This window comes from Pseudophryne corroboree, chromosome 11 (genome assembly GCF_028390025.1).
Source record: "Pseudophryne corroboree isolate aPseCor3 chromosome 11, aPseCor3.hap2, whole genome shotgun sequence".
Lineage (NCBI taxonomy): Eukaryota > Metazoa > Chordata > Amphibia > Anura > Myobatrachidae > Pseudophryne > Pseudophryne corroboree.
The window spans coordinates 53,818,063-53,843,979 of record NC_086454.1 but is presented as its reverse complement, the minus strand read 5'-3'; the positions used below and the strand labels follow the sequence as shown (position 1 = coordinate 53,843,979).

Genomic DNA, 25,917 nt, shown 5'->3' with positions numbered 1-25,917 from the left:
TCAGGTTCTGGTAGCGTTAGATTTCACTCGCACCGCTCGAGGAGTGATGAACTATAAATACATTTCCGCACTCGCCAATTTGTTAGATAATATCACTGAAATGTATGATGACACGTTTAGATACACTGGAAGAGAACTTCAAGCTTATAAAACAGAACTAGTTCAGCATAGGATGGTTCTTAATTATCTTACAGCAGTAACAGGCGGATATTGTGTTACATTGGCAACACAGTACGGCATAAAGTGTTGCACGTATATCACAAATAGCACCGAGGATCCGGTAGAGGTCATAGACCAAAAGATGGACGATATTCTCCAATTGAAGTGGGAATTTCGTCGGAAACACAATCTCACCCTTGCTGCTGTAGGTAATGAGCTGACTGGTTGGGTGTCATGGTTGAACCCGCGAAATTGGTTCTCCGGTTTGGGAGACTGGGCTCAAGGAGTCATAATGGATGTTGGAAAGTTTCTACTATGTATCTTGGGTGTCGTTATATCGATTGGATTGATATTTAGATGCGGGCAGGCTTTAATGAGGTGCAAACAAAGTACAAAAGTGATGAGCTTGAGGAGTGAGGAAACTGTAATTAACCTGGATTTGATTTATGACCCAATGATAGAAACCAGAATGTGATGAAAATGCGATTATACGGTCCGTTTCTTTCACCTGTTTTTCTGCTTTTCTCCAAGATACAAAGACCCCCTTGGACGAGGAAGTTGACGAGACGCTATACAGACAACAGACAAGCACCAAAGATGAAGTTTTGACAACCTATGATATGGACACTTGATGAACTTTGCCATGGATCCCCAGTTTCCCTAGTATTTTTAAACTCACGCTAGCCCAACATTTTTTGTAAATCTGATGGCACTGACAAAGCTATTTGCTCATGCCCAAGGAGCAATACAGCGCAAAGAAGACGACTCTCAACAGATACCGAACACAACTTCAACGACAGATGTACATTTCCCTGACATAGAATATCATTGCATTTTCCATAAGTGTTCTTTATCTTCATCTCTACAACCCTCAGGTAATGACACACATAGACGATAGGGAATACAGGCACAGATATCAGCAACCACATACCTCCCCCATTCATGTATCATCAACTAAAATGTGCATCCCCATTTTGTTACAACTGAAAGCCGAAATGAGCTCGGTAAAGTTTGACAGCCCATCCACAGACCCGTACCACGGGATAAGAAGGAATTCAAATGTATACTTCGCAATACCTCGAAGCTTGATTTACAACACGTACGGCACGATGATACATGACCCTCCAAACATGGACTCATACACACATGCTTCTGCTATCACACTAGGTCATACCCTCTTCACACCTACTCCTCTCTCCTCCCTCACCCAACCATGGAAATGAATTAACCCCTGACATATATTTTTCTCCTTTTGAAATGTTTTAGAAGGTGGCAGTTATTATTGACTGCCAAAGGGTGGACTGTCAAAGTCAGAAAAATATCCCTATACACGCTGCCATATTTGCACCTCATGCTGGTCCGTGCTGCGCATGCGTGCGCTTTCCCGTGATAGCGCATACCCGCTGATGCGTGCACCCGCTCGCATCGGTATGCGTATTTACGGTAAAGAGTATGTAGTCGTAGCGTGCGACCCAATCGTTACATATTTTCACAATTAATGTAGTTTGTAGATCATGGTCCCTTTGATAGTTTCTGAAAGTTTCGTTAATATAGAATGTCCCTGAGCTGAGGAATCCCTCTTTGTATTGTGGGAAGGGTCTAACAAGAGTCATGCAGCAGTGTTTGGTACCCATCGGAAGAGTATTTAATTAGCAATATTCCGGTGTTGGTTTGGAGCGTATTAATCGCTCGTGCGAATAGTTATGGACATAAGAAGTTTATGTCCATTTCTATTATTTACTCATACTCAGGTATGCGGCGGGAAACCTAGTTTCCCACCCACCTGAGCTGTTTGAAATCGTCACAGCCCACCTGTATGAATCAACCTATGACCTTTTGTTATGATACAGGGCCGAATTCCGACGTCCAATGGACAATGGGATTGTAGGGACTATGAGGATTGCATTGTGTGTGGGGCATAAATAGGCAGGCCGACCACATCCAGCTCTCACTCTTCAACGGTTCTCATTGCTGAAAATCGGGTGCTGGATGTCCAGGCGCATGCGATCGTTTACCCTTGTGCGTAAGTTTTCTCTCCGTAATCATTGTCTTACTGTGAGCCAATTTCTCTCATCTCTCTCCATTTCTCTCTCTCTCTCTCTCTCCTTTCTCTTTTCTCTCACATCTCCCCTAGACTAGTATTGTATTGTATTGTATTAGATAGTATTGTATTTTGGTTAGGAAGTCTCTGTTATATTGTAGTGTATCATTTGTACTGTTATCCCCTTTTACAAGTATATTAGACATAATACAGTTAATAGGCTTTGGACCCTAAACCAGTATCTGTGTATTTTCTATAGTGTTAAGTGTTCACTTGAGCGTCGGTGACGCTCAAGCAGCTTTGTAGTTAGTCAGGTTACACAAGGTTGCACTTACACCCTGTACTCACATTAAGGTATTCTGTGCATTTCATTGGTATAAGGTTTAGACATAAAGGTATAGCGTTGTGAGCGTCTGCGCCGCTGGTGATCTCCTCGTGGTCTCGAGCGTCCGCTACGCCATAGCGAATCATTACTCTAGTCATAACCAATAACGTGTTGTCCTGTGATCACTGGGCCGTGAGCGAACGTGACGCTTGAGCGTCTCGCCTACGGCTGAGCGATCGTTACGCAAATAGCGTACCCTTACGGTACTTCTTAAGTAAGCAGCGTACAGTGTTCTTAGACTTCATAAAGGGTTGTTTATACGACAAAGGAATTTAGCATTGTCAGCATGTTGACCAATAGTGGTCATGTGACCTATTGACTAATGCATGTTGACCAATAGTGGACCATGTGACCTATTGACTAATGCATGTTGACCTATTGACTAATGCATTTCGACCAATAGTGGTCGATCTAATGACTGTCAACCTAAGCGCTGTCGACCTAATGACCGTATCCCCATCCTGAGGGTCTACCCCCTCCCCAGGAGTCAGGTTCTAGACTGTGAACTCAAATTATGTTAAAGCTTTATTATGGGGTCACTTAATCTGGTGGAGCAGGGCCACTGATGAACATGGGTGCTTGATTCGCATCTATAGAAGAAAGTACATCAAAATTCAACCTCCGGCCAATTAAAGTGGGTGGTCATAGACACACCCCTGCCCCCTCCTCTTGTTGGCTGTAGGCTTTAACATCATGAACACAGTTCCTGTCAGTCATTGGAATGGCAATGTAGCTCTGTATTCATTCACTAACCTACAATTAAGTCTTCCCAGTGGAAAGAGTTTAGACAGTTGGATTTGGAATTTAATTGCATATCTTTCATGTCTACTCATTGAGTGAGTACCGGAGTCCCTTGTCACATGTACAGCGCATTAATGTGGTATATATAGACAAGATCCACATCATGTGCATATTAATTGTACATATGTTACATTATACCACATTCCCAGGACTATGGTGTTGTTGCTACAGTGTATTGCTGTTATTAATCTGGTACATTATCATGCATGCACTGTAAATATTTACTAAATTTATTTATAAAGGGCCCAGACCATGCACTCTCTAATGGTGAACCAAACCTATATGGGTGTAGGCTCCATTCCCTCAGGTAGCGAACCAATGGTCATATGGTTTAAAAAACTAACAAAACAAAGGAGTTATATATGCTTTGAGTATAATGCATTTGGATGATTCTATTGTTAGTTTCCAGTAAAAGTCAAAGTTCAGACTCCACCATATTTTTCCAGGCACCTCCCAAATAGAAAGGAGAGTAACTCCCAGAATCTCGTTTGGGAGAGCAATTACCAATGCAGGTCTGTCTAAGTTGTGTGTATAAGTCCAAGATTCCTGTAGAACAAAACTTAGGAGACATTCCACGGGTGATGGATATTTACAGGACGGGGGAATTCCTGTTTCACACAAGTCGGTATTTTGCAGAAAGGTAAGTGTGGCAATGAAGGGACATCGGTTAATAGGGCATACCTCTCATCTGTCCTGGAACTGGAACAAAAGTCCTAATCCAGTGGTCATCTCCTCAAAGCTGGCCTGTCCCAATTTACCCAGGACAGTTGGGAGGTGTACGGAATGCTGATCCATATCGAATCCTGAAGATGATTTTTTTTAAAATCTAGTGAGGGATAAAGATTTCAATTTGGACACCAAGCAAGGTAGTGAGTAGTAATTAGACTGAGGCACCAGAAATAGGAGACAGCTTCAAATGGACGAGGATCCATCTAAAATATTCAATTTTTCAAATAAATTCTGAGAATGTGAGAAGATTGCATATAATAGTAACCATAGCTAATGAGTGTATTTGGATCTAGAAATAACTTGGCCCTAGAAGAACCATCCAGTACCAGGTATATGGTCCAGATCTTCCCTGGTTTAGAAGTCACTGGAGATTTGTAAGGATGGATAGATTACTCCTCAAACTCTCCACGTGAACCTAAGCAGAAGTCATGTAGAAGTGTGTTCCTTTATTGCAGCAATTTTCCTTGTAGTCCACAAGCAGACATGTACCCAGCCAAAGCAATCGCAATAGCATGGTATACATTTTATAACCAGTAGATGAGTAGCATGACCTACGCTTTTGTGGTTTCAAACCATATGTCAAAGTATAGTGATAGACCCTCAGCACACTCTCTGTTATAGGATATTGAATATATATTTGTCACAGACAAAAACCTGTCCAAGGCATTTGTGTTTTAAGATTGAGTTTGTGTAGCTTTGTGGAAACAGATTGTCATTGCATAGACTTTGCATATAATAGTTACTGTATGTTAATCGGAACTGGTGGACATTTGATTCACACGGGTTCACTACGATATGCCAGCGGTCGGTCTCCCGGCGACCAGCATACCGGCGCCGGGAGCCCGACCGCCGGCTTACCGACAGTGTGGCGAGCGCAAATGAGCCCCTTGCGGGCTCACTGCGCTCGCCACGCTACGGGCACGGTGGCGCGCTACGCGCGCTAGACTATTTTATTCTCCCTCCAGGGGGGTCGTGGACCCCTACGAGGGAGAATAAGTGTTGTTATGCCGGCTGTCGGGATCCCGGCGCCGGTATACTGTGCGCTGGGATCCCGTCAGTCGGCATACAGAAGACCACCCGATTTACACGGTAGGCCAGACAATAGATCAGGGATGCGAAACCTTCGGCCCTCCAGCTATTGTTGAACTACACATACCAGTATGCCTTGCTACAGTTTTGCTATTTGGCCATGCTAAACTGTTGCAGGGCATGCTGGGATGTATAGTTCTATAACAGCTGGAGGGCCGAAGGGTCCCCATCCTTGCAATAGATCCATTGGTTGACAATAAGATGATTACTTTGATATTCATATATATTTGTGGAAGTTAAATAAGTTCAAAAGATATTTGGGACCTTATTGCACTACAAATAGTGAAGGCTGTTATCACAGAGCCTTGGTTCATTGTTACATAGGGTTCTATGTAACAATGGTTTGAATACTAGCTTGGTTATTTCTCTAACGTCCTAGTGGATGCTGGGAACTCCGAAAGGACCATGGGGAATAGCGGCTCCGCAGGAGACTGGGCACAACTAAAAGAAAGCTTTTAGACTACCTGGTGTGCACTGGCTCCTCCCACTATGACCCTCCTCCAAGCCTCAGTTAGATTTCTGTGCCCGGCCGAGCTGGATGCACACTAGGGGCTCTCCTGAGCTCCTAGAAAGAAAGTTTATTTTAGGTTTTTTATTTTACAGTGAGACCTGCTGGCAACAGGCTCACTGCATCGAGGGACTAAGGGGAGAAGAAGCGAACCTACCTGCTTGCAGCTAGCTTGGGCTTCTTAGGCTACTGGACACCATTAGCTCCAGAGGGATCGACCGCATGGAACTGGCCTTGGTGTTCGTTCCCGGAGCCGCGCCGCCGTCCCCCTTACAGAGCCAGAAGCAAGAAGAGGTCCGGAAAATCGGCGGCAGAAGACATCAGTCTTCACCAAGGTAGCGCACAGCACTGCAGCTGTGCGCCATTGCTCCTCATGCACACTTCACACTCCGGTCACTGAGGGTGCAGGGCGCTGGGGGGGGCGCCCTGAGCAGCAATAAAAACACCTTGGCTGGCAAATATATCACAATATATAGCCCCAGAGGCTATATATGTGATAAATACCCCTGCCAGAATCCATAAAAAAGCGGGAGAAAAGTCCGCGAAAAAGGGGCGGAGCTATCTCCCTCAGCACACTGGCGCCATTTTCTCTTCACAGTGCAGCTGGAAGACAGCTCCCCAGGCTCTCCCCTGTAGTTTGCAGGCTCAAAGGGTTAAAAAGAGAGGGGGGGCACTAAATTTAGGCGCAATATTGTATATACAAGCAGCTATTGGGAAAAATTCACTCAATATAGTGTTAATCCCTAAATTATATAGCGCTCTGGTGTGTGCTGGCATACTCTCTCTCTGTCTCCCCAAAGGGCTGTGTGGGGTCCTGTCCTCAGTCAGAGCATTCCCTGTGTGTGTGCGGTGTGTCGGTACGGCTGTGTCGACACGTTTGATGAGGAGGCTTATGTGATGGCAGAGCAGATGCCGATAAATGTGATGTCGCCCCCTGTGGGGCCGACACCAGAGTGGATGGATAGGTGGAAGGTATAAACCGACAGTGTCAACTCCTTACATAAAAGGCTGGATGACGTAACAGCTATGGGACAGCCGGCTTCTCAGCCCGCGCCTGCCCAGGCGTCTCAAAGGCCATCAGGGGCTCAAAAACGCCCGCTCCCTCAGATGGCAGACACAGATGTCGACACGGAGTCTGACTCCAGTGTCGACGAGGTTGAGACTTATACACAATCCACTAGGAACATCCGTTACATGATCCCGGCAATAAAAAATGTGTTACACATTTCTGACATTAACCCAAGTACCACTAAAAAAGGGTTTTATGTTTTTATGTTTGGGGAGAAAAAGCAGGCAGTGTTTTGTTCCCCCATCAAATGAGTGAATGAAGTGTGAAAAAGCGTGGGTTCCCCCGATAAGAAACTGGTAATTTCTAAAAAGTTACTGATGGCGTACCCTTTCCCGCCAGAGGATAAGTTACGCTGGGAGATATCCCCTAGGGTGGATAAGGCGCTCACACGTTTGTCAAAAAAGGTGGCACTGCCGTCTTAGGATACGGCCACTTTGAAGGTACCTGCTGATAAAAAGCAGGAGACTATCCTGAAGTCTGTATTTACACACTCGGGTACTAGACTGAGACCTGCAGATAGTGCTGCTGCAGCGTGGTCTGTAACCCTGTCAAACAGGGATACTATTTTGCGAACATAAGACGTCGTCTTATATATGAGGGATGCACAGAGGGATATTTTGCCGGCTGGCATCCAGAATTAATGCAATGTACATTCTGTCAGGAGGGTATTAGAGACCCGACACTGGACAGGTGATGCTGACTTTAAAAGGCACATAGAGCCTTATAAGGGTGAGGAATTGTTTGGGGATTGTCTCTGGGACCTCGTATCCACAGCAACAGCTGGAAAAAAAAAATTTTTTTACCTCAGGTTTCCTCACAGCCTAAGAAAGCACTGTATTATCAGGTACAGTCCTTTCGGCTTCAGAAAAGCAAGCGGGTAAAAGGCGCTTCCTTTCTGCACAGAGACGAGGGAAGAGGGAAAAAGCTGCACCAGTCAGCCAGTTCCCAGAATCAAAATTCTTCCCCCGCTTCCTCTGAGTCCACCGCATGACGCGGGGGCTCCACAGGCGTAGCCAGGTACGGTGGGGGGCCGCCTCAAAAATGTCAGCGATCAGTGGGCTCGCTCACAGGTGGATCCCTGGATCCTTCAAGTAGTATCTCAGGGGTACAAGCTGGAATTCGAGGCGTCTCCCCCCCGCCGTTTCCTCAAATCTGCCTTGCCGACAACTCCCTCAGGCAGGGAGGCTGTGCTAGAGGCAATTCACAAGCTGTATTCCCAGCAGGTGATAGTCAAGGTGCCCCTACTTCAACAAGGACGGGGTTACTATTCCACACTGTTTGTGGTACCGAAACCGGACGGTTCGGTGAGACCCATTTTAAATTTGAAATCCTTGAACACATACATAAAAAAATCCAAGTTCAAGATGGAATCGCTCAGGGCGGTTATTGCAAGCCTGGAGAAGGGGGATTACATGGTATCCCTGGACATCAAGGATGCTTACCTACATGTTCCCATTTACCATCCTCACCAGGAGTACCTCAGATTTGTGGTACAGGATTGCCATTACCAATTCCAAACACTGCCGTTTGGACTGTCCACGGCACCGAGGGTCTTTACCAAGGTAATGGCAGAAATGATGATTCTCCTTCGAAAAAGGGAGTTTGAATTATCCCGTACTTGGACGATCTCCTTATAAAGGCGAGGTCCAAGGAGCAGTTGTTGGTCGGAGTAGCACTATCTCGGGAAGTGCTACAACAGCACGGATGGATTCTATACATTCCAAAGTCACAGCTGGTTCCTACCACACGCCTACTGTTCCTGGGGATGGTTCTGGACACAGAACAGAAAAAAGTGTTTCTCCCGCAGGAGAAAGCCAAGGAGCTGTCATCTCTAGTCAGAGACCTCCTGAAACCAAAACAGGTATCGGTGCATCACTGCACACGAGTCCTGGGAAAAATGGTAGCTTCTTACGAAGCAAAATTCCATTCGGCAGGTTCCATGCAAGAACCTTTCAGTGGGACCTCTTGGACAAGTGGTCGGGATCGCATCTTCAGATGCATCGGCTGATAACCCTGTCTCCAAGGACCAGGGTATCTCTACTGTGGTGGCTGCAGAGTGCTCATCTTCAAGAGGGCCGCAGATTCGGCATACAGGACTGGGTCCTGGTAACCACGGATGCCAGCCTTCGAGGCTGGGGGGCAGTCACACAGGGAAGAAATTTCCAAGGACTTTGGTCAAGTCAGGAGTCGTCCCTACACATAAATATTCTGGAACTGAGGGCCATTTACAATGCCCTAAGTCTGGCAAGGCCTCTGCTTCAAAACCAGCCGGTACTGATCCAATCAGACAACATCACGGCAGTCGCCCATGTAAACCGACAGGGCGGCACAAGAAGCAGGATGGCGATGGCAGAAGCCACAAGGATTCTCCGATGGGCGGAAAATCACGTTTTAGCACTGTCAGCAGTGTTCATTCCGGGAGTGGACAACTGGGAAGCAGACTTCCTCAGCAGACACGACCTACACCCGGGAGAGTGGGGACTTCATCCAGAAGTCTGCCAACTGTTGGTAAACCATTGGGAAAGGCCACAGGTGGACATGATGGTGTCCCGCCTAAACAAAAAACTAGATATTCCGCCAGGTCAAGGGACCCTCAGGCAATAGCTGTGGACGCTCTAGTGACACCGTGGGTGTACCAGTCGGTTTATGTATTCCCTCCTCTGCCTCTCATACCAAAGGTACTGAGAATAATAAGAAAACGAGGAGTAAGAACGATACTCGTGGTTCCGGATGGGCCAAGAAGAGCTTGGTACCCAGAACTTCAAGAAATTATATCAGAGGACCCATGGCCTCTACCGCTCAGACAGGATCTGCTACAGCAGGGGCCCTGTCTGTTCCAAGACTTACCGCGCCTGCGTTTGACGGCATGGCGGTTGAATTCCGGATCCTAAAGGAAAAGGGCATTCCGGAGGAAGTCATTCCTACGCTGATAAAAGCCAGGAAAGAAGTAACCGCAAACCATTATCACCGTATTTGGCGAAAATATGTTGCATGGTGTGAGGCCAGGAAGGCCCCAACAGAGGAATTTCAGCTGGGTCGTTTTCTACACTTCCTACAGTCAGGAGTGACTATGGGCCTAAACTTGGGTTCCATTAAGGTCCAGATTTCGGCTCTGTCGATTTTTTTCCAGAAAGAACTGGCTTCACTGCCTGGAGTTCAGACATTTGTAAAGGGAGTGCTACATATTCAGCCCCCTTTTGTGCCTCCTGTGGCACCTTGGGATCTCAACGTGGTGTTGAGTTTCCTAAAATCACATTGGTTTGAGCCACTTAAAACTGTGGATTTGAAATATCTCACGTGGAAAGTGGTCATGTTATTGGCCTTGGCTTCGGCCAGGCGTGTGTCAGAATGGGCGGCTTTGTCAGGTAAAAGCCCTTATCTGATTTTCCATATGGATAGGGCAGAATTGAGGACTCGTCCCCAGTTTCTCCCTAAGGTGGTATCAGCTTTTCACTTGAACCAACCTATTGTAGTGCCTGCGGCTACTAGGGACTTGGAAGATTCCAAGTTACTGGACGTAGTCAGGGCCTTAAAAAATAATATTTCCAGGATGGCTGGAGTCAGGAAAACTGACTCGCTTTTTATCCTGTAGGCACCCAACAAAATAGGTGCTCCTGCTTCTAAGCAGACTATTGCTCGCTGAGTTTGTAGCACAATTCAGCTGGAGGATTCTGCGGCTGGATTGCCGCATCCTAAATCAGTAAAAGCCCATTCCACGAGGAAAGTGGGCTCATCTTGGGCGGCTGCCCGAGGGGTCTCGGCTTTACAACTTTGCCGAGCTGCAACTTGGTCAGGGGCAAACACGTTTGCTAAATTCTACAAATTTGATACCCTGGCTGAGGAGGACCTTGAGTTCTCTCATTCGGTGCTGCAGAGTCATCCGCACTCTCCCGCCCGTTTGGGAGCTTTGGTATAATCCCCATGGTCCTTTCGGAGTTCCCAGCATCCACTAGGACGTTAGAGAAAATAAGATTTTACTCACCGGTAAATCTATTTCTCGTAGTCCGTAGTGGATGCTGGGCGCCCATCCCAAGTGCGGATTGTCTGCAATACTTGTATATAGTTATTGTTAACTAAAGGGTTATTGTTATGAGCCATCTGTTGAGAGGCTCAGTTATGTTTCATACTGTTAACTGGATATGGTATCACGAGTTATACGGTGTGATTGGTGTGGCTGGTATGAGTCTTACCCGGGATTCAAAATCCTTCCTTATTGTGTCAGCTCTTCCGGGCACAGTATCCTAACTGAGGCTTGGAGGAGGGTCATAGTGGGAGGAGCCAGTGCACACCAGGTAGTCTAAAAGCTTTCTTTTAGTTGTGCCCAGTCTCCTGCGGAGCCGCTATTCCCCATGGTCCTTTCGGAGTTCCCAGCATCTACTACGGACTACGAGAAATAGATTTACCGGTGAGTAAAATCTTATTTTTACAAGAATGTCAATAGCTGAAGTATCCTGGTCTTATCTGGATTTTCTGGATGCTCAAACTCCAAAGGTCCCATCTGAATGTGGTGCAAAAAAAATGGAAATGACTCATATGTCGCGACGCCAGGGACAAAACTAGGATTTTTGTCTCCCAGGCAACAACATACATGTACAGTACATAGTATTTCAACACGTACACAGACATACCACTCCACACGCACACACACAGCACACATACACACTGCACATACATACATACATACATACATACATACATACATACATACAGGGCTGGTTCAAGCCCTTGTGGCGCCCCGGACGAAAATAGGGACGTGGCTTCATAAAGGGGTGTGGTCAATGTGCCCCCTGTAGTATTGCCCCCATTTGTGCCCCCAGTAGTATTGCCCCCATTTGTGGCCCCAGTAGTATTGCCCCCGTTTGTGGCCCGAGTAGTATTGCCCCATTTGTGCCGCTTTAAAAAAATAAATAAAAAATAATACTTACCATCCTTGCTCCTGATGCCTGACCGCTGCTGCCCTCCGTCTCTGGCCGCTGGCGCCGCTTCTCTGAGCTATGGGAGAGACGTCATCTCCCTAGAACCGCATAGACACTAGAGGTCAATCAGTGCGGTGCGCGATGACTTAATCGCGCACCGCACAGCAGTACCGGCACGATAGCGTCTAGTTTACCTTCGTGGAGAGGACCTTTCCCATAACCCCCTGGGTCCATGTCACAATCTATTTGGAATAGTAAAGTGTGGCGAGCGGAGCGAGCCCGCAAGGGCCCAATGCTGCATACACATATTTTTTTACCCCAAACGAACGGAGAACGAAGAAAACATTTAGGTGCTGTAAGGGCGGAAGTTCCCTTCTGCCCTCTCGTTTTGTCACTTCCAGGTCCTGAGCACGAAGGTAACATAGACACAACCGTACCGGGGGGGTGGGCACCACCAGTAGCGGATCTTGCTACGGCGGCAGCGCCCTCCGGATGGTGGCGGCACCCTCCTGAAGGCGGCGCCCCGGGCAAAAATCCCGTGTGCCCGTAGCAAGATCCGCTACTGCATACATAACACACTACACAAACACATTACATTCAGGCAGCCTCTTAGTGTGAAAAAGAGCAGGCAGCTGCCGCATTACTGGCTCAGTTGCCTGCATTCCACTCCGTCTCTCTCCCTGCGTGCATGTATAGGTACTCTGTATCGCCTCATATCCGTCGCCCATTGCATGCGACCCCCTAGGACCTGCTTACGCTTTACCACATGCTCACAATTCCCAGACTCAGTGTCCCTGAAGCTGATGATGACCTGGATATCACAGAGTTTGATGTCCTCTCCTCAAGTGGCATGGAGGAGCGCCCTTTGTGTAAGGTTGCCGCATATTGTCCTGCATGGCTGTTTCTTCTTCCAAAGATCTGTCTTATGAACAGTGGCAAATTTACCATTAGGCACATGCGGCACGTTCCTAGTAACGGCACTCGGATGCTTGTGTTGGTACTGTCAACACAAAATGTACCAGTAACTGCAAAATATATCCACTGCACTGTACCATATTCCATCTCGAATGGACTGTTAAGCAGAGAAATTGCGGAGAATGCCTTTGGGATTTTGAGTAATCGTTTTAGGATTTTTCATACTACCATCCGTTTACAGGTGAAAAATGTACTCTGTTGTAATGACATGCTGAGTCCTATGGCTACACGACTTTAACCATACAGAAGCTATGTCTGGGGCATGTGGATCATCATTTGGCATCAGGGTGAGTCTTGCCCACAGGGATACAGGAGAAACTCCTGGTGGCCCCCCACTGCCTGGTGAGGGACCACCACCTCCTCTAGGGTTCAGGTTCCAGAATGTGCACCTGAATTATACTGTATATATGTTACCTTATACTGCACAGGACTATGGTGCATTCTCTAAAGTGCATTGCTGTTATAGATCTAGTACATTATCATGCATGGGCTAGCAGTATTTACCAAGGGGCCCAGACCATACACACTGTAATGGTTAGCCAAACCTCTGGAGGCTGGCCACACTTTTAAGCACGGGCCCCAACCACTGCATTTCCCCAGTGGGCCCTGCTTCATGCCCCAGTCCGACACTGTTTGGCATATTTTAATGGTGATGGTGGCAGAATGACAAACTCTGTGGTTGCTCTGGCAACAAATGACTATTTATTCACTATGAATGTTGTTTGTTGTTGTTTGTTTGAAGAAATCATTTCACAGCCATAGTAATTTGTTAGCTTTATTACTTATATGCCTGACAGATCATCAATGTCTTGTGTTGTCACAGTCACACATGATGTTCTCTCATTCTCCCTTTTTCTTACGGACTGCTGTTCTTCTGGCTATATTCTGTATTGGCCTCAGGGTAGGTTTTTTTATTTTTACAAATTTCCACAAGGGACTGAATAGCCTGTTGCCTTTATTGACTGTTGCCATATTCAGTCGGGTTGGGTGTGGTATGCCTGCAGCCGGGATCCCAGCGGTCAGCATACCGATGACGGAGGGCTGGATTAAGCTTTGGGGGAGCCCGGGCGCACTTAAGACAGGTGGGCCATGATGGAAGGTGGGGGATGGTATATTAAATTGTGCATACGTCCCAACATGTCCCATTCCAGGAGGGACAAAATGCTCTCTACCTGGACTTCCCACTTAATATATGATTGGCGTCACCTGTGTTGAACTATTTAATTGATAAGAAAGTTACTTCAACACAGGTGTTTGCAATCATAAATTAAGAAAGAAGTCCAGGTAGAGAGCATGTTGTCCCTCCTGGAATGGATCATGGGGGAAAGTATTGATTGTGTAGATTAAATGTAAACCAATGGTGTATATTAGTTTTAACTAATAGTTTAGTAATGCCTGTATATGCCTGTATACTGCATGTATACTGTTTATAGCTCCACCTAACTGAAGACAACTATTTTATAAACTTTTCTTAACCTTAAAATACACAAAGAAAAATAATTTATTCTGTCACATGCAAGAATAGCAGCAGCCTCTGTACTACTTACACACTGGGACAGGACTCAGGAGGACTCTCTGTGTATGTCTCTGTCTCTAGACCCAAATGGTTTAGTTGCATAACAGGTTACACGGGACTCAGACATCCAGGCGGGGAGGAGGAGAAGCTGGGATCCAAGTGTTACTTACAGCTCTCTCCACCCTCCTATCTCTCCTCTGGTCAGAAAGCTCTGTCGGTAGTTTATGAAACATGATATTCCTGTGTCTCTGCCTGCACTGCATACTGTCCTGCTCACATTCTGGCAACTGGTTCTGCTGCTACTTAAGAGAGAAAGCTAGTGATGTCTGTGTGCTCTAGCCGGGGGGGTCCCCTGACATAGGGGGGCCCGGGATACAGTATTCCCTGCATCCCCTCCCTTAATCTAGCTATGGATTCCGGTATCAAAGCCGCCAGAATGCCGGCAGTGGGGCGAGCGCAACAAAGTCCCTTGCTATTCCCACTCTATGGGTGTCGTTGACAATCACGAGTGGGAATAGCCCCTGTAAATCGGCATTCTGGCTGTCGGTATTTCTAGCCCGACCGCCAGCAACGTGACTACATCCCATTCAGACGAAGTGCACTACCAAAGACATGGATGTTCCGAAAACTCATCAATAAAATGTTTGGTGAACTCTTTGTTCACGTCTGAAGATATATTATACACTGTAAAAAACATTAATAGGTTTTATGTTTACCTTTGCAGTGCTGAGGATTTCATTAAACATTCAGTAAAGTTAACCAAAACCATACATGAATTGTGTGCCCTAACCGCACTCCCTAGGCATAACAGCTGGGTGGCAGCATTTCGCTGGCAGGCACCTAGACCGAGGGGGAGCGGAGGTAAAGGTCATTTTTAAAAAGTTTTAAAAAAAAACAGCGGGTAGGTGGACAACAAATACAAATCCCCCCTGACAGCATATTATACAAAAATAAAAACATTAATATGCAATCTTAACTCACTCTGAATATTTCTTCTGGTGTATATGGTGGTGTATATTAACGTTATTACAGTGCCTTGCTAAAGTATTCATCCCCCTTGGCTTTTTACCTATTTTGTTACATTACAACCTGTCATTTAATTTTATTTTTTTAATCTGAATTTTATGTGATGGATCTGCACAAAATAGTCAAAATTTTCCCTCCTGCCCAGCGATGTCAGCGGCGGTGAACGGCTTTCCATAAACCAAACGTGAGCTGGTTTCAGCTCAAAATCACCCAGTGTGTACGGGCCTTAAGATAGCGAAGTGAAATGAGAAAAATTTATATAAAAAATATTTTTTATAAATAAATATTTGACAATAGGCGTGTGCATATGTTTTCACACCATGAAGACCAAGCAGCTCTCCAAACAAGTCCGGGACCAAGTTGTTGAGAAGTACAAGTCAGGGTTGGGTTATAAACAAATATCCAAATGTTTGATGATCCCCCGGAGCACCATCAAATCCATCATGTTCAAATGGAAAGAACATGGTACCACAAGAAACCTGCTAAGTGAGGGCCGGCCACCAAAACTCACAGACCGGGCAAGGAGGGCGTTAATCAGAGAGGCAGCACAGAGACCAAAGGTAACCCTGAAGGAGCTGCAGAGTTCCACAGCAGAGACTGGTGTATCTGCGCATGTGACCACAATAAGTCGTACGCTCCATAGAGCTGGGCTTTATGGAAGAGTGGCCAGAAAAAAAAGTCATTACTTAGTTATAAAAATAAGAAGGCACGTTTTGAGTTTGCCAAAAGGCATGTGGACGACTCCCCAAATGTATGGAGGAAGGAAAACACTATGGGGGTCATTCCGAGTTGATTGGTCGCTGCCGATTTTCGCAGCGCAGCGATCAGGTAAAAAAACTGCAAAACTGCGCATGCGTATGTGCCGCAATGCGCATGTGCATCGTACGGGCACAAAGAGCATTGCTGCTGTGCACTGGATCTAGCAAAGATTCCATTCGCACAGCCGATCGCAAGGACATTGACAGGAAGAGGGCGTTTCTGGGTGTCAACTGACCATTTTCTGAGAGTGTTTTGGAAAACGCAGGTGTGTTCAGGCGTTTGCAGGGCGGGTATCTGACGTCAATTCTGGGATCTTCGTCGCTGCAATCATCGCACAGAATAAGTAACTACAGGGCTGGTCTTGTTTTGCACAAAATGTTTTTGTACCACTCAGCTGCACCGGCGTTCGCACACTTTCAAAGCGAAAATACACTCCCCCGTGGGTGGTGACTATGCGTTTGCATGGCTGCTAAAAGTAGCTAGCGAGTGATCAACTCAGAATGACCCCCTATGTCTGGCGCAAACCCAACACATCCCATCACCCCAAGAACACCATCCCCACAGTGAAACATGGTGGTGGCAGCATCACGCTGGGGGGATGTTTTTCAGCAGCAGGGACTGGTAGTTTTTGAGTCGAGGGAAAGATGGATGGTGCTAAATACAGGGATATTCTTGAGCAAAACCTGTTTCAGTCTGCCTGCGATTTGAGACTGGGATGGAGGTTCACCTTCCAGCAGGACAATGACCCGGAAGCATACTGCTAAACCAACACTCAAGTGGTTTGAGGGGAAACATTTAAATGTGTTGGAATGGCCTAGTCAAAGCCCAGATCTCAATCCAATTGAGAATCTGTGGTCAGACTTGAAGACTGCTGTTCACAAGTAGAAACCATCCAACATGAAGGAGCTGGAGCAGTTTTGCCTTGAGGAATGGGCATAAATCCCAGTGGCAAGTTCATAGAGACTTATCCAAAGTGACTTGCAGCTGTAATTGCCGCAAGAGGTGGTTGTACAAAGTACCGACTTTAGGGGGGTGAATAGTTATGCACGCTGAAGTTTTCTGTTATTTTGTCCTATTTGTTGTTTGCGTCACAATAAAAAAAAAAAACATCTTCAAAGTTGTAGTCATGTTCTGTGAATGAAATGATGCAAACCTTCAAACAATCCATTTTAATTCCAGGTTGTCAGGCAACAAAACATGAAAAATATAAAGGGGGTGAATACTTTAGCAAGGCACTGTATAAGTCAATGTCAGCGGAGTGTTTGTGGCCCACATTTAATTAGTATACAAGGGCCCCCATGAACTTGGACATGGACCAAATGCATACAGCAGAGACGCGCAATAGACTCCACTCACCTAAACAGATGCGCCATACAACCCACTCCCAACACCGTCCCAGCAGGCCAATCCGCCCCTACCATCAGTGCACCATCGTGCTCCCCACTGACATTTGCTCTAAGGCAGGTGCAGTTTCTCCATCTGACTATGATCTCTGTGGCTGCAGCTGTAGGTTGCAGTCACTTTACCAGCTGCCTGGATCCCGGCATTCAGGAGACCGATGCCAGAATCTTGACAGCCGCTGATAGCCTGACTCCCAGAATCCCGACCCCCACCCACCACCAACCTAGTGGGAATAGAACCTATGGCTCACCACCGGGCTCGATGCTGGGATTCTGGCACACGGGATGCCGCTATCGGTATACTGACAGCCGGCATCCCGCCTGCCGAATATCGTATGTATCTCCTGTGCGTTTCAGCATGCAGCTGCTTTCACTGACACACCAGCAACAGTCCCATAGCACAGCCCATGAGACTGACTTTTTCTGTGTTCACCTCTAGCCACCTCCCAATAACCCCCACAGGGACACCCATCAATTCCTCGCCCCTTTTCTGGTACCGTCTGTCCCGATCACTATAGTATCTTTGTGTGTACTGTATACTCTGTAACACGTGCACCGTAGCAAATAATCAACCAACTACAAGAACATTAGCGTTGTACGCAGATTGCATGTGCCTCTGAATCATGCCTTGTGTGTTAGTGGTAAGAATAATGGTGGTCATTCCTAGTTGTTCGCAGCCAGCAAATTTTTGCTGCTGCTGCTGCGATCAACTAGTCCACGCCTATGGGGGAGTGTATTTTAGCTTAGCAGGGCTGCGATCGCTTGTGCAGCCCTGCTAATCTAAAAATTTCAAGCAGAAGAAGACCAGCCCTATACCTACTTACCCTGTGCGACCATCTCTGCGATGCTGGAGCCGGCTCTGAAAATGAAAAACAATTTTTTGTAAATGAAAACTATATAGAAAGAAATAAACGATAAGTGTACACTAAGACAACATATAGTAATATTCAAGATAGAAATGATACCAACAATAAAAAATGTTTGTAAAACAAATCCTACAAATGATAGCTCTGACTGTGCCAGTAATTCTTCTGTAGATGGCAGCAAGTGGCTCAAACACGTTTCGCCATTGATTTTGTGGTCTACTCACTGGGTTCACTTTCAGGGCGCTTAGAGTTTAGGCTTAAGTTGGGTACACACTGGGAACATGAGTACTCAGCTGTTATGTATCGAATCCTGGGCACACATTGAGCGATGTAATGAAGGTTGAAACAACATATCACTCCTTCCTTCATTACACATGCCGCGGTCACTAGTGGCTGTGCAGAAGGGCTGACCAGGCGACGTTGACACCCGCAAATCGGGCATACGCACTGAGCAATATGCCCGATTTGTCATTCCGATTCGTCTGGAAACGGCAAATCGGGCCGATATCTTCCCAGTGTGTACCCTGCTGTAGGTGGGGTTAGAGCTCAGATCTCATATCGCTATAATTAATAGACGATGGTTTGAGACTGGAATCTGGTAGATGAGGTGCCCCTTGCTTGCAGATATCTAGCCTTGAGTTTCACATTCTTGCAATTGCTCATTGAGCCAATGACCTTTTATGCATGCAATTGCTCATAATAATTGTAAAGCAGTGGGACCTTGTGACTTATCTATTTAAAATATTTACTACTGTATAGAGTCACGGCATCAACCCGCATTATATTGGAAGGCGCAACAATGCTTGTCAAAGATGAGCTGGGAAGCCGCCCAGAGAAAGCTCAGATGATTGTTTGGAGGTCACTGCCTGTAGACTGTGGAAAGGACGTATTCCTGGTAATGAGCTGAACTGTACAAAGTATAATGCCGTATAGATTTCTCATGTTGGCTGTTTTTATTGGGGGCTTAAAGCCTGGAGACAAAGAGCGTATATAAATAGCATACAGTACAGATACACTAGATTCTACATGGTTAATTCCGCCATCATTGCACGTCTCATTACTTAACCTTCCAGCGCGGTTTACTCACAGCACAAACTATGTGACTATCATAACATGAAAAATGAGAAACACGCTATAGTATACAGTATACCGACAGCTGCATCCCATCCATTGTAACCCCAACAGCTCTCCATTAAGGCTCCCTTAACCCTCCCCGGTAATGCCTAACCCTCCCCCTCCCTGCTTGGTGCCTAACCCTTCCCCGCTGCCTAAACCTAACCCTCCCCGCTTGATGCCTAACCCTAACCTTCCCCTCTAAGTGCCTAAACCTAACCCTCCCTCCCCGGTCCCTAACCTTCCCGTCCCTACTCTCTAACGCTAACCCGTGTTCTCCTGCCTAAATCTAACCCCCCTCCCATGACAGGACGCCAGCGTGTACCGCTGTGAGGTCGATCGAGATGCTGGCTGCCGGTAATGTGATGCCGGTATTCCGAGCATCGTCGGTATCAAGATGACGGCATTGCGTCCTCCTGTTGGGCGTCCTATTGAGACGCAATTCTGCCATTGTGCAAGCAAAGTCACACTATCCGCGCACCAACAGCCAGACCATTGGACATTGCACCTGCCTATGGGATCAGCACAGGGTTATGCTTTGTTCGCTTTTTTTTTTCATTCTGTCTCTTAGATGGATCAAACCTTGGAGAGAGGTAAAGTAGAGAGATAAAGTACCAACCAATCAGCGTATAACTGCCATTTTACAGGCTGTGTTTGAGAAATATAAATGAGGAGCTGATTGGCTGGTACTTTATCTCTTTCCACTTTATCTCTCTCTAAGGTTTGATATATCTCCACAAGGCAAATTAGTTTGCTATTAAACATAAGGCAATTTAACACCCCAAAATGGATTGAGCAGGTTTCATTTTCTGGTGAGATAACCAAGTAGTCAGTTTTGTTGGAAATATGTGTGCACGGGTTTTTGGATGTAGCAGAGGTTCTGTATACACCAGCAGATACCTTACAACTACAAACAGCCCAATTACAATGACTTATCCAGTTGAATGGTTTTATTGAAGATAAAGCAGGTAAATCCGTACTCACTGTTATACACACTAGTAGGTGGAGTGGAGCTTGAGCACAGCGGGGTGCCATATAACTCCCGAGCCGGTAGCAGGTACTGGTGCCGGCTGCTGGAATAATCAGTGGTGAATTTCCCATTGGGCATGTGAGGCACGTGCCTAGGAGTGGCACCTGTTTGGGGGGCGGCACTCGGATGCTTGTGTTGGTACTGTCAGCCCGAAATGGAGTGTAAATGGGTAGGACATGCACATACTACCCCCTGTAAGCTGTCCTACCTAGTAAATATGTATACATACAGTAATTAACAATGAAAAAATGTCATAGTGGCTTTTTTTATTTAATATGATGATAGGTTTAGACACTACAAGGACGGGTAGGGAGTAGGGATTAGGGATAAGGGGACTGTACTCACTGAACGCCCGATACCGAGATGGCCAGTGAGAGCAATACTGACCATATACATTATCTTAGCCTTTTTGAAGCCCAGCATCTCCTGACCGCCCCTATCTCCTACCCTGACCCCTTTTGTCACTGATACCTATACAGTATTCATGGACTTGCCTTGAGAGCTCTTTGTTGTTCAGTCACACTGTCCTTTATTACATTTCGGGATGCTGATGTGCCTGGTATTCGAACCCGTCGCCTATGACGTTGCAGTCGGACACTCTATTCATTGAGCCATCTGCCCTTACATAGAAAGCTAGAGAATTTCAAGCTGGAGAGTTTTAACTATTTGAAGCTGACCTTGTACTTTGTGAGGGGTGATCAGGATTGCGGCTGGACAGATAAATGTAGAGTGTAGCTGCAAGGGATTGGGGGCAGGATGTACTAAAGGAAAAATGCGGTAAAACCCCCTAAAACGGGGGTTTTGCCGCATTTTCAAATTTACTAAGACCCTACCGTTGCGTTTTCGCCGTCCAGGGTATCGCCATCTTTGGATAAGCGGCGAGGGGCGGCAATGTATCTTAATACATCCCGCCCTGGATGTGTGGCTGCATACTGCATAGATCTGCTCGATTATGGCGCTGGTTATTTTTTTACGGGGTAAAGGTAGCTTCATATAGTTAGAAATCTCATAGTTTTTATGCAGGATCACGTAGCTCGGTGGGTGGGGTGTTTGGCTGGGATGCAGCAGGTTGTGGGTTTGAGTCCTGGGTGCAGGGCAGTCGAGAGCCGGGCTGGGTCCAGGTACTTTTCAGGGGCGTGGCCTAATCACAGGAGGTGTGGTCATGTACCGTTAGCCTTTCTCTGGGATCAATTTTGTCATGCCCCTTCCCCGCGAGGCATGCGCCTTATGTCCCTATTGGAAAATTATGGGGGGGGAGGGGGGAAGGCGCCGATTCTCTTTCTGGCACAGGGCACCAAAAAGTCTAGTTATGGCTCTGCCTATAGAAACCTATGGGGGCTACAACCAGTGGAAATTAAGGGACTGGAGTTATTTGCTGCGGTCCCTCCTTCATACATCCAGGGGATACTTCATATTTGCTGGTTTCCCCCCATAATTGGTGTTTATTTCGGGGGATGTGCTGCAAATATTGACTGATAAGTAGACCCCAAAATCCCTACATGCAGTATGTGTGTGACCGTCCTGTGTGTTATCACCCAGCGCACGCACAGACACTTGCTGTGTACACTTCCTATCTCTCCTGATAGCGCGCCGTTTATATAAACAATTGCCGGCAATTTCAATATTTAAGCAGATGAGTAAAGTCACCTTCTGAAGACAAATCAAACATCTCTATATTTAGAGATACTAAGCATGCAGCACTGGTGTCTTATCAGTCAGGCAGAAGTCTCCAATAATTAACTGGAAGAAATTAGTTCAGTATTGTGCTCAATAACGGAAAGTGATTATTGCAGTATTAGCATTCACTTATTAGCTTAATAGAGAAGAGAGTGTTTTAGGGAGTCTGCGGAATAATGGTGTTTATAGACACGAGTGTGGTCGCTTGGTGAATTATGATGTATATGGCAACACTACCCAGGTATAAAAGCACCATTTCTATGTGATCAGAAATGCGTAGTTTATTCATCAAAAGCATAATATTATAATATCACAAACTAAATATATGTATATTGCACCCAATGGTTTACGTACAAATTCAAATTTTGAGGGTCCTGCCAGATTGCTCACAGTTCCCCCTTGGGGGGGGGGGGGGGGGGAGAAGCTTATGGGGTAGAGTGGGGCTGTTCTACAAAAGAGGAGCGTGTCACCCCCCACATTTTGTAGTCGTGACCAGTTCCGATGGCCAAACTGGGCGAGGACTGTAACCGTCATGACCATTTACGTTGGCGATCCGATGCTGCCAGGATTGTAGCGCGAGCTCCGGGTGCTGTAAAAGTTAGAGGGCACACAGCCGCCTGCCCTCCTCCCTCCGTCCACTATACCGTAGGCAGCTGCAGAGCAGGAGAAGGAGAAGCAGAAGGGCGCACACTGACTTGAACTCAGAGACTACAGTATGTAGGGAAGCAGGCCACAGGCGACAGCAAGAGACACTGACAGTCAGCACATGCCGGAGCTCTGCCGCCTTCTTTATATGTCTCAATGTCTGCTTGTAGCTGTGCAGCAGGGTTACTTCTGTCCTTCTACACTACTCTCTGCCCCTACTGCTGCAGCACTTCTTTCTTCGGCCCGGCTGCTGCAGCACCTCTCTCTCTCCCAGCTGCTGTTGCTGCTGCAGCACCTCTGCATTAGAAGCTGCAAAGTAACATGTATAAGCGGCTCTACTGTGGCATAACATGTATAAGGATGCTACTGTGTGGTGTAATGTGTATAAGGGGCTTTACTGTGATGTGTAACGTGTATAAGGGGCTTTACTGTATGGCAAAAAGTGACTAACGGACACTGTTTTGGTGTAATGTGAATAACGGACAATAGTGTAAAGTGCAATCTGAATTGGAACTATTCTGTGGCCACACCCATTTCCCATGAAGCCAGGCCCCTATATTTTTGTTGCGCACGTTAGGTGCATACTGTCCATATTTTAAACATGGGGGGAACTTTTTCCCTGAGCTCCACAAGGTCTAGAACTGACCCTGTCTCCAATTTAGGATTTTTAAATATTTTTTCTTTTCAAATGTAACATGTCCACAATTCAGTACAGGGCAGGGGGTGCCGAAACATACCCTTGCTCCGTGCATCATGGCACCTAGCTACACCTCTGGATGCTGCACATCTTCAGACACAGCACTCGGATCGCAGATGCGTCTATTTCCTCCTGTTGCATTTGCATTTTGTGTATAGTATTACGATACCGTACGAATATCAGATACAGGCCCATTATTATATATGACGGTGTATATATCCATTTCTCTTTGTTTGCATTTTCTTATCTGATTTTAGAATTGTCTAATTGATCATGTATATAGAAGTTGTAGAATAATTGTTTAAATGTGCGGGCGACATCATCTTTGCAGTGATTTTATAAATATGGTTACCATTTACCACTATTCTGGGATTACTCCGGCCAGTCCGAACATTGCCAGACTGTCTGGAGTATGGTAATACCCTACAGTACATGTCCAGGAATCTGTACATGATCCAGCGCGGCCGGCAGTGGCAATTGCTGACACTGCTACTGTACCACCACCAATCAGCGGGCAACACAGCGCAGGTCTTCCATGTCCTGACCAATAATGCAGCAGCCAGTGCCAGGCAGGACTGGACTGATCTGGTCACCATGATGATAATCACAGACCAGACTGACTCATTATGAGAGGACTGAATACAATATTTTACCCCTTTCATACCGCACAAAACGCATATTGCCGATCGACACAGGTAGGCGTGCGGTGTGAAAGCGCCATAGCCGAAATCCCGGGTCACCTGACCTGGCAATTCGACCCGGGAATAAAGCAGTGTTATTCCCGGGTTGAATACCGGGTCAATGGAAGCGTAAACTGGCCCCGGGACCCGTTCACTACAACCAGGAGAGGCGGCGCGGAGATGATCTCATCTCCCAGCGCCGCCTCCACCCCCTGCTGCCGGTTCCGCCCCCCGCCGCTGTCGCAACCAGCCCGGCATATTGCCGGGTCGGGGAAGCCTGCAGCAGCGTCCAATGCCAGATCCCACCCGGGAAGGACCTGTTTCCAATTCCTGGGTGGGATCCGGCTTTGGCGGTGTGAAAGGGGTATAAGAGAGGGAGACTTACTGTGCTTCAGAAGCAAGGCTGGCAGAGGAGCGACAAAGAGGAGCAGCTGGAAGATACCAAAGATAAGTGTGGGCTAGAGCTGGAGAGACAAAGGGGGTCTGGAGCTGGAGAGAGACAGGGAGGCTGGAGCCAGAGGGATACAGAGGGGCTGGAGCTGGAGAGACACAGGGGGCTGGAGCTGGAGAGACACAGGGGAGCTTGAGAGGCACAAGGGGGATGGTAAGACACAGGGGGGCTGGAGCTGGAGAGACACATGGGGCTGGAGCTAGAGAGACACAGGGGAGCTTGAGATGCCCAAGAGGGCAGGTAAGACACAGGGGGGCTGGAGATGGAGAGAGGCAGGTGGTCTGGAGACACATAAAGGCTGGAGAGATGCAGGTGGGCAGGAGCTGGAGAGATGCGGGGGGCTTTGAGGCATTTAAATCGGCATTAGGGGGCTCTGAGACATATTTAGGGACATAAGGGGACACTAAAGCATATCAAGGTGCTTGCTGGACACTTTATCAGTCTAGTTAGAAAATGGCCAGAAAATGGTTACAGTCTGGCTGTGGTCTTGGACATATTCCTTGTCCAGGAAGTTAAAAATGGAAAGATGCTAAACCTACTTTATAAATATGTCGTGCACACATTACAGTAGCCTAACATTGACCACTTTCTTATGCACCTCTATGGGGTATTAAGGAATATTAGCGATGTTGGTGGCTTCAAGGCGCTGGCGTTCCGATCCTACCCAGCTGCTTCGTGATCATCACCTGAATTTGAATCTCCCCTTGGAGTACTGTAACCAGGGCTACCATCAGACATCTGATCATTACAACACAGTTTTCACAGCAGGCAAGTATACAAAGTAGAACCCATTCGGAATATTCCCACCATGGCCCCAACTGTGTGGAGTTTGTATATTCTCCCCGTACTTGCGTGGGTTTCCTCCGGGTACTCCGGTTTCCTCCCACACTCCAAAAATATACTGGTAGGTTAAGTGGATCCCAACAAAAATGAACCCTAGTGTGAATGTGTGTGCGTGTACATGTGGTAGGGAATATAGATTGTAAACTCCAAAATATTCTCTGGAAAGCGCTGCGGAATATGTGTGCGCTATATAAATAACTGGTAATAAACAATAAATAAATCTAGCGGCTAGTCCAATCTGGTAGCTAGCATATGACAGATCAGTGTAGTATTTGGGGTCATGTATAGTAGGAGCCATTTGTGCCTCATCATACTCAGGAACATATGCATGAAAAATCACATTTCTGTGAATAGGTTCCGTACATCCCTAGCAATGTGACACAAAGACAACTTACTGTAAATACAAACATACTGTATCTACTGTCACTTTAAAAAGGAAAGTCCAATCCTATTTCTAGACGCAGTCCAAACAGAGATGTCAGTTATAAAAACTGAATTAGCAACCATGATTTCATATACTATGGCGGCCACACCAATGATCT

The 25,917-nt window shown here is 46.6% G+C and overlaps 1 protein-coding gene across 1 annotated transcript in view; it reads right to left on the bottom strand.

The window, feature by feature from the left end:
• Positions 1-25,917, bottom strand: part of CHST1 (carbohydrate sulfotransferase 1) — a 281,686-nt gene that overhangs the window by 166,274 nt on the left and 89,495 nt on the right. Inside the window, exon 3 of the mRNA XM_063944328.1 lies at positions 18,198-18,232. The gene's annotated coding sequence lies outside the window, so the exon portion shown is untranslated. The remainder of the gene's footprint in view (positions 1-18,197; positions 18,233-25,917) is intronic.